The sequence below is a fragment of the Musca autumnalis genome, unplaced genomic scaffold, assembly GCF_047663935.1.
Source record: "Musca autumnalis isolate F117 unplaced genomic scaffold, ASM4766393v1 scaffold_1, whole genome shotgun sequence".
NCBI lineage: Eukaryota > Metazoa > Arthropoda > Insecta > Diptera > Muscidae > Musca > Musca autumnalis.
In genome coordinates this window covers 124,716,766-124,730,289 of record NW_027411644.1, presented here as the reverse complement: position 1 = coordinate 124,730,289, position 13,524 = coordinate 124,716,766, and the positions used below count along the sequence as shown (strand labels likewise).

Sequence of the window (13,524 nt, the reverse complement as noted above, 5' to 3'; positions counted from 1 at the left end):
ATGGATTCGCGAAAAATTAAATTTGTTAAATAATTTCACGTATTTACAAACATATTATTGAAACAATAGCGCTTATACTTACAAAAAAATATATAAAAAAATTATAGCAGCATCCGGACATTGTGAGGAATAAAATGAAACCTAAGTCGTGAAGTTTGGAGCTATAGTATTCGTGTTATTTGCAAAAACACAATGAAAATGTGACGAAAAAAATAAAAATTATGTTATTCCAATTTTATTTTTTTATGGTTTTATAGGAAATGTTGAAGAAAAACTGATTGAGTTCTTCGTCATTTTCGTCCAAATTTCACGCAATAATGAAGATATTCAGTTGCAACAACTTTTTCACTTATAGTTTTCCTATTGGCGAATATTTTTAGAACATTATATTAAATCACAAGGAATTCCAATTGTGGCATAACCTTAAAATAATGTTATATTGAATATTACAACATTTGAAACGCATAGAAACCGCGTAATAGTGGAAATCACAAGATGCGCATCCGATTTTCCAAAACAGCGAATCAATCCCTCTTATTTGATATACACTTTGTGAAATTCCATTTGACGACCACGATGTAGCATCAGTTGCATGTTAGGGTGCAAAAAACAGTAAAATGCCCATAATTTCCACGAAGTACATTTGCATTTTATGCGCATCCGATTTCAATGAACACCATTAAAAAATACATCAACCTATGTCATTTCAATGCGATCCATCAAGAACCGTGGATGTAGCATCGCACTCAGTTTTTAGAAAAAATCTATTATATCTCCGGATTCGCGAACGTTTTTCAATATCTGTTTTCGCACATTTTAAATATGCGTTTCGCTCTATTTATCTAAGTAGGAATAACACATCTAAAACGCGTCTAAATACGCGATATTTTCAAAAATATTTTTTGCATATTTTCGAAATTTGAGGGGTATCATATCCGCCGATCTAGTGGATGGATTTAGACGCGCAAAGGCTTGTTACATTCAGAACGTAAGAAAACTAAATTCACGCGGGTTTCCACTGAAATCGAAAGGCATTTGTAAGTTTTGAATCCAAAAAACTGGTTTTTTAAAAAAAAATTACGCACAAAAATTTCGACTTTAAGCTGAGATTGTTGTGAACCTTCGAAGGCTACACGCCCGAGTTATACATCAAAAAATGCGTAATCGCGAGTACTACAATCTCATAATCAGTTTTTAAACGAGTACAGTTGCGCGTTCCGATTAGAGCAAAAATTCAAAAAACCCAATTTTTCAGTCTTCAAAATGTCAGCATCCGTTTGAGATTGATGCGGTGGTTATATTAAAAAATCATACATTAGAAACTTCATCTCTGAAGTGTATTCTTTAACTTCTTCTTTGAACATTATACTCTACATTGTATTGTAAAGCCACTAATTGAAAATTGACTTAAAAAAACTCGTTTCCTTCAACGATTTTTTCCTCTTTTTTTACATTAATATGACCACAGCTTCCACCCAAATTATAATTTTAAGAAATCCATCGGTGAATCGTGCTAAAACAGTTTATTTAACCTAAATGCGTTCAAAAGTTATGGTATATTACAACAATTCGCGAGTTACAATACCCCATACCTCAGTTTCAACATAAGTAAATTTTCTACAAAAAGGCCGATATATATAAATTTAAATGGAAGTTGCTTACACCTTGGAAGTTTTTGCGGATTCTGAAACTACAATGTTCATTGATGAGAAAAATCAAAATACAAAAAAATCGAAATAGACCCATTGAATTATATATATTCTTGATCAGGGTAAAATTCTAAGTCGATATAACCATGTCCGTATGTCCGCCCGTCCGTCTGCCTGTTGAAATCAAGATGCAGCTCGCAATTTTTAAGATATAGCTTTGTAATTTGGTATAAAAGTTTCTATTACTACTATGATGTTTGGTATTGAAAATGGGCTATATCGGTCCACGTTTTGATGTAGAACCCATAGAACGGTATCACCCGATTTTCTGTGTTTTCATTGTAAAACCGAAATGGCTGAAATTTGGTACTTAGTCTTCGGTATAGGTCCACGGCTTCATATAGCTCCCATAGAACGTACCTCCTGATTTTAGGTATTTTCAAGGTTGTGGCCTCAATATTCCTCAGAAATGGCTGAAATTTGGTATTTAGTCTTCGTTGGAGGTATACAACTATTCCCCAGAAACTTGTCGGTACAGGCCCACGCCTTAGTATAGCCCCCATAGATCGGTACCCCTATTTCCGACATTTTGAAGGTTGTGGCCTCAAATATTCCACCGAAATGACTGAAATTTGGTATTTGGTCTTCATTTGGGGTATTAAACGGTCTATATAAATTTTGTCTTCCCAGAAATTTATCGGTACAGTTCCACACCTTTATATAGCCGCCATAGAACGGAACCTCCGGTTTTCGGTATTTTGAAGGTTGTAGTCACCACAACAGAACTGACTGAAATTTCTAGGTTAAAAGATAAAAACCTTTCCGACTGAAATTCTTCGGTATAGGTCCACGTTTCGATATAGCCCCCATAGAAGGTACCTCCCGATTTTCGTAGTTCTGACCGTTGTGACTTCAATATCCCACCGAAAGACTGCCTTACTGACAAATATCAAAAATACTAGCTATAGAGTAGCACCACTAACAGGGTTACCATACGGACGAAATAAATACCAAGTCACATTAGTGGTAAATAATGTCCTACAGGTTGCAAAAGCCGAATATCTGACAATGACTTTTTATGATTTTTCTAGTTTACGTGGATGGAATGCCATCAATTAGGAAACTTGCAAGATTGACTTCACAGTAGCAGACAATATTAACAGTAAACAAGGTCATCTGGGTTTTAAACCATGCCATCGAAGTTCGTTTTTACAGTGTTTTTTTTTTAACTCAAAATTAACTAAGTCAAAAGACATTTTATGAAAAATCAGACTAATATTCCATAGGAATACGCATCGCATTTTTTCTGTTACGGCTTCCACAAAGCATCGCTATCTTACTCGATTAGTTGCCGTTATTTTTACATCTTCCTATGTAAGGGCATTTTGTTTTAGTTCTTGGGTTATTGTTCGACCTCGATTTCGTGATCCTTGGAAATTCTTTTCAAGTTCCATCCATCTCCATTTCCTACGTTTAATCTACTTTTGTATGGGTTCCTAGTTCGTTAGGTTCCACAGCTCTATGTTACTTATGGTGTTGGACCAGTATAACCTGCATATGAATTTTTTATTATAATAAAAACTTACAATTATATTAAAAAAAATAGCACTAGCATCTAATGTTATCGGCTAATGTTTTGGTATAGCCTCATTTAAATCTACTCTCGCTATTCTGAGGATTTTTTTTTTCTACCGAACTAGCTGAAATTTGACATTTGAGGTTCTCAGTGGTCCTGTAAGTTCTCCACCAAAAGTCGTTCACATAGTCCATTTTTTGGTACAACCTCCACAGTAGGGATGCGCAGTGGAATGCAATAATCGGTTTTTCGATTATACGGTTTTCGTCAAAAACTTAAAATTCGATTTTCGGTTAGTCGATTACTTGAGAATGTACTAAAAGTCGACTTTCGATTATTCGTTAAACGCCGAAAACCGATTATAATCGAATATAATCGACCATTTCCATTGATGCGATCCGTGATGTATATATGTATAAAAGAACCGTCCATTACGCGGTTTTAGCACACAATAGTCAACTACGACTAATAGTCGTCCACGATTAATAGTCGACTGCGAATAATAATAGACTACGACTAATGGTGACTAATGGTCGACTACGAATAATAGTTGACGCCGTCGATTATCCGGTTTTCGCACAGTCAATAGTCGACTACGACTTTCAGAAATTTTGCGGCTAATAATCGATTAATCGATTAACCGAAATCGATTTTAGGTATCCCTACTCCACAGAACGGTACCACCGTCCCGCATATAAAGGAACCAAAATATTGAAGAAATTTTTAGACACATTTTTGGTCCTAATTTAGGCATTTGGGGTATATGTGTTCGGTCAATTTTTGCATCTAACAGGAAACTAATTATTCAATTTTAGTTCAGAATATTTTATGATAGGGGTGACAAACGTTTGGCCCGCCTGAACTTAATGTTTTTTACTTGTTTTTAAATTTCCTTATGCCATAACATGTCTTCTATCAAATCGAATAAGGAATTTTTTTATAGAACATTTCACCCTTATATCCCAGTTTTAAATGTTTCACTATTATGTTTTTTTCTTGAACCTATAATAGAATTCACACGATGCTATTTTTTATATATATATTCTACGAAAGTTAAGCCCAGGTCATAAAATATGAGAAACGAATACTGTAATGATTTCATCGTCATTGTCTTTTCCCCGAACCAAAGAAATCGTGATATCCCCATCAACGCAGAAAATATTTGTGATTGAATAAACCCAACATTCTCCACATGGTAATAGTGCAATATTGTTCAAACCACAAAAAATTCTTACCCCAATGTACCTAGAATGTATTTAAGAGCATGTAGTGGATTTGAAAATGTTTCGATTATTTTAAATCACTTCAACAATTTTTAATCCAATGCAAATAAATGAATGTGTCATTTACAATGATAATTTAATCTGCCCACATTAATGTCAAATGGATATTTTGACAATATGTATGTATATTAAATGTAATTAAAGAAATTCTTTTTCAACATGGATCAATATGGAGCAAGAATTTTTGTGATGTCAAATATTCGTTATTAAATGCATTTATCTTTCATAAAGGGTGTTAAATACATATTTAAGACTTAGGGGGTGTTTGTGTCTTAATTTGCAGCTGTTTGAGTTAAGGGAATGCCAACGAGATTCTCAATGAGGAAATCTCTTAGGTCAGTCCTCTATAGAGTTGTTAAAATCTAGTTCGTTTGAACGACCTAGTTCACTATATAGTTCAGTAACCAGCGGCCGTTTGTATGAACGAACTTAGTATGAGTTATATACTTGTGTATATATTTTCCCTCGTATAAATATAAATTGTTTAAATAAAATATTATCACAGAATACACTGGATTTAGGGTAGATTATTTTATGTGTAGTGTAGGTTTATAAAGGTACATTAGGAACATTAATGCTTTATTTTTCTAATTGTCGGTTTCAACATTTTAAATTATGTATATCTACATATATGTTTTCCCACATATGTTTTCTTCATTAATTGCCTGTATTACAGGTACATATTTGACCACGATCACTGAAGTGTGCACTAATTAACAACTGGGATTTATTCTTTTATAGCCCAGGCCTAACATAAACAGATACAAACGTTCATATATTTCCCAGAATTTAATTTGATATTAAGTAAGATTTTTAAGTGTTTCACATCACTCTGTATGCTTAGTTCAAAAATGGATTAGCTGCCTGTGAAATCTTAAACATTAGTTTTTGCAAAAATTATCTATTTCGCGGGTTAATATATTTAAATTTTATTTTAATTGACTTGCGTTATCCACCTTTTAAATCGTGTATAACCCAAAATATACACATTTGTGTATATTGTATGGAATTTGAAGCGAAGATTTCGTTATGTTTCGTCTTTTGCTTGCATAACAGATATCCAGTGTCATACTATATTTTATAATTACTTTATTGTAATTGCATTTTAATTTCGATATTTTTGGATATAAGTCCAAACAAAGCAACTAATAATGCCTATTTGAAATCTCAATTACAAATACACTACATACATGTAAAATATACATGTGTATCAACATTTTCATTTTTGGGTAATTGAGAAAATCATTTCTATGAAAATGTTTTGTAGATTTTGTTAGTCCTAATGCAATCTTAATGCTATTGACAATTACAGGGAACAATGATTAACTTTATGAAACACCTTCTAGAACCCAATCCATATTACCCGAAACAAAGAAAGACAAAGAAAATTTGAAATTGCAATACATATTGCATTGTTTCAATGAAACAGTATCTACAATGTCGTCTGTAATATGTTCAAATCGAACCTTTAATTATGACTTTCCCTCAGGCTACTACATCGAAATAGAAAGAAAGAACAATGCAATTATGTAAAATGCCAAAGTGTAGAAGTGTACAGAACAAGTATAAATTCATCCAAGGCCAGTCCATTGGGCATTGCCTATAGAAAAAAAACCTAATATACATTACATATGTATGTACATTTAGTATATGCCATAAGTAGTTGTGTATGCATTCTCCAAATAAAGTAATGTGAAATATACATAGTAAATACAATAGTGTAGTTTAAATACTTCTGTATTTACATATATGTATGTACGTATACAGTAGTTTCTATAAGTTCGAAAATGTATAAAGGAGAAAGCTAACACGATTAAATGATTCTTAGATAAGTTATAAGTTAAAACTTTTAATCAATAGCACTATGAATTTCGCAGTTAAATGGAATATTCCCCATTTTTCGTCAAAGTTTCGCAAGGAACTTGCACAAAACTGTAATGGCAAAATTCAAACGCTTTAGACAATTTTGACCAACTAATATGCTGGAGTCGAGTTTCAATATGATATATTGACTTAGTCCCTGCTCAAACTATGGAAACACGATACTGACATTCTAGACTAATGTTCGCATTTTTTATACCTTTCACCATATAATCTCCCATGATGACTGATAATTTTATTTAGATTATAACCCATAGATCTATGTTTTCGATTCTTTTTTATTTGTAGTATTTATTATATTTTAAGATGGTTAAAAAGGTAATGCCCAAAAGTAGTGGTGTGGGTGGCATGCTCGGACTGAAACCGTTTCTTACTTGTTATACCCTCCACCATTGTATGGAGGGTATATTAAGTTTGTCATTCAGAAATATTCATTTTGGATCCCACAAGGTATGTTGGGGAATTCTTAGTAAAATCGGACACTTTTGAGAAAAGTAGTTTTTGATTTCAAGTTGATAGCCTTATATCGTCACCATAAATGCCGGAAGACGTAACCCACAAAACTAAAACTTTACAGAGAAGCTAAAAACGTTATGAAATGAAAACGGTGTTATAAAATATCGAAAATTATTAGTATCGTGTTTTATGACAGAGAAGAAATATATTTTTGGAAAAAAATTAATTTTTTTTCAGAATTTCAGAAGCTGCGTGGGTTACGTCTTTTGGTATTGTATTTTTCTGAAATGCCAAAAGACGTAACCCACAATTTATTGGTATATATGTAAAGAAACTAGTATAAATGAAAAATTATAATCAATAATCAGCACTACAATTAGACGATATTTAAAACATCAGATCCAGAATATTATATTATTGTGTTAAGTCAATTTATCTAGCAGGTGCTGAAATTTCTTTTTTTTTTAACTTTTAGCCTCTGTGCGAACAACTAAGGAAGACTCACTGCTCCAAAATCTCCAAAAATTGTCTGTGGTAGAGGGGTAGTTATCTTTATATCAGTTTTAAAATAGATTACACCGCTAAGATCAAACGCCAATGTTTGCAGTTTATTGGATCTCCTGTTTATTTGCATAAGTAGAAAATACAGAAAAGTTGAGTTTTTCTCTGGACCTATTTCAATATCATTAAAATCAGTTGAATTTATCCAATCTCAAGCTATTATATATGTTAAACCACGGGTTCATAAGAACATTTTTCGGCAAACTTGCATTATAATCGTAGTTGTCTTTAAAAACATATTTGTGTTAGACCGACGAGAATTTTGAGCATATACACGTTTTCGTATCAAGGCCTCAATATTCTCGTTACGTGCATCTTTTTTGCTATTAGAAGTTTTGAATATTCCCGTTCGTTCTTTCTCTTGGAAAAATGAGCAATATCGAGACGACCTGCTTTAGATCCGGGTTTCATTTGTCTTGCATTGCCTTCCGAATAACCACTTCCTTTTGTCCGGTTAACATATTGCTATCCATATTATTTCAATTATGGATTTTTTCTGAAAGATCATTAAAAACGGTCTGAAGTAAAAATAGTTGATTTCAGAATTAACTAAAAGAATTGTCTTTGTGATTTTTGAAAAAAGCTACCATCCTTGAGATATCGTCACCTAAGAGTCAAATTACACATATAACTGTTAATGTAACTACACCGTGTGATAGGTATTTCCATAAGCTTTCATACCTTACCCGGCTCTAACCCGGTTTTGAACCTGAACTTTCGATTTATGCATGTCCGTCCGTTCGCAACATACAGGTCGCATTTGTTGACCGATTTCGCTGAAAATTGGGGAATACCATTTTTTTAGCCGTCGGAAGATCAAGTTCGAAGATGGGCTATATCGGTCCAAGTTTTGGTATAGCCCCCATATAACGGTACCTCCCGATTTAAGGTATTTTAAGGATCTTAGCCGCATTTGTTGCCCAAACCAGCTGAAATTTTACATTTGAGGTTCCCAATGGCCGCGAAATTGCTCCACTAAAAATTGTCAAGATAGTAGGTCCACGGTTCGGTATAGTCCCCATATAACGATACCTCCCGATTTAAGGTATTTTATGGATCTTAGCCACATTTTTTGCCCAAACTAGCTGAAATTTTACATTTGAGGTTCTCAATGGCCGCGAAATTGCTCCACTAAAAATTGTCAAGATAGGTCCACGGTTCGGTATAGTCCCCATATAACGATACCTCCCGATTTAAGGTATTTTAGGGATCTTAGCCACATTTTTTGCTTGAACTAGCTGAAATTTTACATATGTGGTTCCCAGTGGCCACGAAATTTCGCCACTTAAAATTGTTAAGATAGGTCCATGTTTTTTTGTAGCCCCCATATAACGGTACCTCCCGATTTTAGGTATTTTAACGATTTTCCCCAAATATGGCTCCAATTTGCCATTTGGAGTTTAATGAGTTCAAAAAATTTACTTTAATGTTTGTTTTGGGTTATTAAAAAACTTCTCCACCAAGAATTATGGACGTACATATGTCCACGTTTTGATATAGCCCCGAATTTTGGTATAGCTTCCATATTAAAGTACCGCTAGATTTTAGGCACTCTGCAGTTTTTATATACTTTTTATACCCTACACCACTATGTGATAAGGGGTATTATGTGTTAGTGCATTTGTATGTAACATACAAAAGGAAGCGAGATAGACTCATAGCTCCTTCTAGGGATATACATAAAATCACTTTCTGAGTCGATTTATCCATGTCCGTCCGTCCGTTCGCAACGTACATGTCGCATTTGTTGACCGATTCAGCTGAAAATTGGGGAATATCATTTTTTTAGCCGTCGGAAGAACGCTATTTATTTTGGTGAGAATCGGTTCAGATTTGGATATAGCACCCATATAAAGGGTGTTTTTTTAAGCTAGATAGAACTTTAAATTGTAAAAAGTAACACAAAAAATTAAATTTTGATGAAACTTTTTTTTTTATTTGTTTCAGTATACTCTGACAAATCATCATGAATAGACTCACGCTTGAACAACGCTACGAAATTATCCAAATTTACTTTGAAAATCAATCGTCGTTGTTTTATCGCAAAATTGTGTTCAGCGATGAGGCGCATTTTTGGCTTAACGGGTTTGTTAATAAGCAAAATTGCCGCATATGGAGTAAGACCAATCCACAAGAGACCCTACAGACTCCATTACACCGTATGGTGCGGTTTTCACACTGGTGGCATCATCGGACCTTATTTCTTCAAAAATGAGGCCGGAGCTCGCGTTACAGTCAATGGAGATCGTTACCGCACCATGATCAATGATTTTTTGTTTGAAAATATGGATGACATTGATCCGGAGGAGATGTGGTTTCAACAGGATGGCGCTACGTGCCATACGGCGAACGCAACCATCGACTTATTGAAATCAAAATTTGGCAATAAGTTGATTTCGAGAAGTGGACCTGTCAGTTGGCCTCCAAGGTCGTGCGATTTGACACCTCTCGATTATTTCCTGTGGGGCTACGTGAAGTCACTGGTTTATGCTGATAAACCAGCAACAATTGATGCCTTGGAGGCCAGCATTGTTCGTGTTATTCGTGACATACGGCCAGCAGTGCTCGAAAAAGCGGCCAAAAATTGGACGTCCAGAATGCACTTCGTCAAGAACAGACGTGGTGCCCATATGCCCGAAATCATTTTCAAATGTTAATGTCACGTATTGATCTTTCGAATAAAAGAAAAATTTTGATTACAATTTAATTTCTTGTGTTATTTATTACAATTTCAAGTTCTATCGGGCTTAAAAAAACACCCTTTATATTTTCGGCCGATTTCGTGTATTTTCTGCTCCAAACACGATATATAAGTCCGATTTCAATGAAATTTGGAATATGTTACTGAATTCGGTCTGGAAATAAATGTGCCAAATTATATCAAAATCGGTTAAGATCTGGATATAGCTCCGATTTATATTTTACATATTCACAGTGGTGTCATAAAAACAAATAAGACATTTTTAAATATTTTTTCTTTATATGAGAGTAAATCCCGCTATAACTTTTGCGCGCATCGGCCAATTTTGTGAACGCGAACGAATTTGAAACCAAAATTTGTTCCTTAACCTCTATACCAAAAATTATAGATGTGCTCACAAAAATTTAAAATTTTTTCAAATGGAATTGCAAAAGAAATTAGGTTTTTACCATATATTGTTTTCTTAAAAACTACATTCGTACCCAGCAAAATTTATTTGAAGTTGTTCCTTGTGAAGTAGTGATTGAATAGCTTTTTTTGAAGCAGTCCACGCAGAGTCATGAAAAATGCAGTCCGTTCTTCACATTTTGACAATGTCCGATTTGAATCCATTTCATAAATTTTTCACATTTTAGAAATTTCAAAATTTTGCAAAAAAAACTTAAAAAGGCAAAGAACATAATTTGTTTCTTGTTAATTATAATAACAGCAATATGTTTGCATCCATAAAAAGCAATTTGTATACAAAAAATAATAAAAGTGATTTCGAACTACATCTTTGTTTGTAGCCAAAGAAGTAGTTGAATCATATGTTGTTGTGATTTATTCACTACAAAGAACTAATGCAAAATGTGTGCTTAAGAAGTAAATTAGACAGTATCCTCACTGCACCATGCCCTTGTAAAAATCATGACTTCTTTCACATAAAAAGATGTAGTCCGGAATCACTTGCACTCATGATTTAACTACTTCTTTGGCTACAAACATTTTGCTGGGTACTTAAAGGAAATTTTTAGCAATTTGTTACAAATATGCAAATGCCAAAAGCAATCAAAATTTGAAAGTATGTTGTTGGCTATTGTTGTCTATCTTTTCAATTGGTTCAATTGTTTGAAATCCAGTCAAATCATCATTTTCTGAATATAATACAAATTCAAATGAATATCGGAATTTTCAAGTTCTGTATGTATGCATGTATATAGGTATTGTATGTATGTTAGCGTATCATGAATATATATTAACTAATTTGAATTTACTTGGAATAATGATTATATCAGCTGTATTTCATTCACTGTTTTTTTACTCCAGTTTGAAACCCCTCATTTGTGCACAGCATGCAGGGTTGTCTTGAGGCGCAGCGGGTGGGTGGGTTGAAAGAATATAGGGTCATCAGTCACAGTTGGACAGACAGACAGGCAAGCCACTTGGCAATGCAGAGTAGATTTTTACTTTCACACTGAATTTTATCACTGTTAATTTTCTTGCTTTTAACGTGGTGTACTCTTCGGCAATTTATCATCGATTCTGTTTTGCAAATAATCAACTCGAAAATTCTTCTTTGGGTTCTGTGTTTTCGTTGTTTTTGTAGCTATTATTTTCGTAACATTGGCAGTATAAACACTTTATCATCATCGTTACAACCGACATCATCATCATCATTGTCATCACTGCTATTATTTTTATCACTGTGTTGTCGTTGTCTTTGAGGTTGACGTCGTCGTAATCATAGTAGCTTCGTTCGTGGTAGCTCCCAAAGTATGCTCCAGATATTCAAATATAAACAGAAAAATATTTTCACTGTTTTTTATGTCACTATGATAATATTTGCGTAACAAATTGTGTATTTATGTGAGTAAATTATGTATTCGTATGTTATGTTACAATTCGGCATGACTTTTGGTGTCATGACTCTGAATACAACCTTCACATTTGATTGATTCGGTATGGGTATGGAAGAAAATTTAAAAAATAAATAAATCACAATGAAACACACACCGAACTACTGCTGCTGGGAGAACGACACTTTGATGGTTTTTATCCACTACTTGAGTGATAATCACAAGTTAAAACTGTTGGATTCACTTTCATTCCACACCAACACTATTTGTTCACTTCGTTCACAAACCGTGACATTTGAGGTCGTTAGCTCTCTCTCTTTTTTCCCGTTGATGGGTAAAACGTTTAGCATTTATGCGATTCCGCACAATTACATCCGTACTTGCGATCGACCCATACATAGACACACGCACCTACTTACACTCAAAAAGACATATGGACGTATTCATCTATCTAGCTGGCTGCTAGAGATTTTTATCAAAACGGCAGAGACAAGTGGGTCTTTTTTCGCTTCAGCGTGCAATTTGCAAATAGTGTCAAGACGTCACGAGCCCGCGCGCACCGCATTCGCTAAAACAGTACTCACGTCGGCCTTGATACGTGTCAACAGCATCTGTTCTTTGTGGTAACAGTGTTTCAAAAAACAAAAACGCAAAACGGCACAGATTTACTCGGAATTACTATGCCACTTGTAAACTTATACACACGAACACACTTTTCCCACTACCTCAAAATATTTGTTTTTTTTTCTTCAGTTAAAATGCTTCACTATAAATCTTTCATTTCTTTGTGCTCCTTTTAATGGGCCTTTCATTGTTATTTATTGAATGCAGGCAATAAATATAGCAACACATTTACAAGCGCACTCGCTATGCTGTTTTGGGAAATGTTACTTTGTGTCCGACGTCACGATGTCAACGTATCCAAGGAGCCCGTTTGACTAAAGGCGCCACCAGTAGCTCGACACCAAAATACAACTGAGTGCTGTGTGTTTTCGAGTTTATGCAGCGGCATTTCACCCAAAATACAGGCACCATGCATTTGCTGGGTGCCACAATGAACAAAAAGAGAGTTGTTCAAACTGTTCTCAAAACATTCTCATTGCGCCTGTCGCATAGCTAACAAATTGAGTAAATTGTTCTCTCTCTTTGTGGTTTTGTAGTTGCTGTGGTGAAAATATATTGTTAGTGGAAATTGTGAAAAAGTGTTTTAAGAAAATCTCTTATATGACAGGATGTTACATGTTCTAGTAAAGGTGGCCAGTTAGGCAACGGAATCCTGAAGTCAAATAAGTCAAAAATGTGTTGTTATAAAATTTGACATGGTCCATCGACCACAGTTTCGCGCAAAAGATGTGTCTGACTCAGGGTTTCGGAGTCGGAGTCGAGCAATTTTGCTGGAGTCGGTGTATGAGTCGAAAAAATAACTTGACTCCGACTCCGGGCAATTTTTTCTACATTATAGAAATATAACACTAAATTCGGCACAACAAATTTTTCCAAAAGAAATCTATAAGAAAACATATAAGCGAACGGTAGTTAGAGGACAATTCACAGGATATTTACTATCCTTTGAAGTCTA

The 13,524-nt window shown here is 34.3% G+C and overlaps 1 protein-coding gene across 2 annotated transcripts in view; it reads right to left on the bottom strand.

The window, feature by feature from the left end:
• The window catches only part of LOC141406544 (uncharacterized), a 191,139-nt gene extending 178,210 nt beyond the window's left edge, over positions 1-12,929 (bottom strand). For both annotated transcript variants that reach the window (XM_073992190.1, XM_073992200.1), the window contains exon 1: positions 11,364-12,929. The gene's annotated coding sequence lies outside the window, so the exon portion shown is untranslated. The remainder of the gene's footprint in view (positions 1-11,363) is intronic.
• Positions 12,930-13,524: the final 595 nt, after the last annotated feature.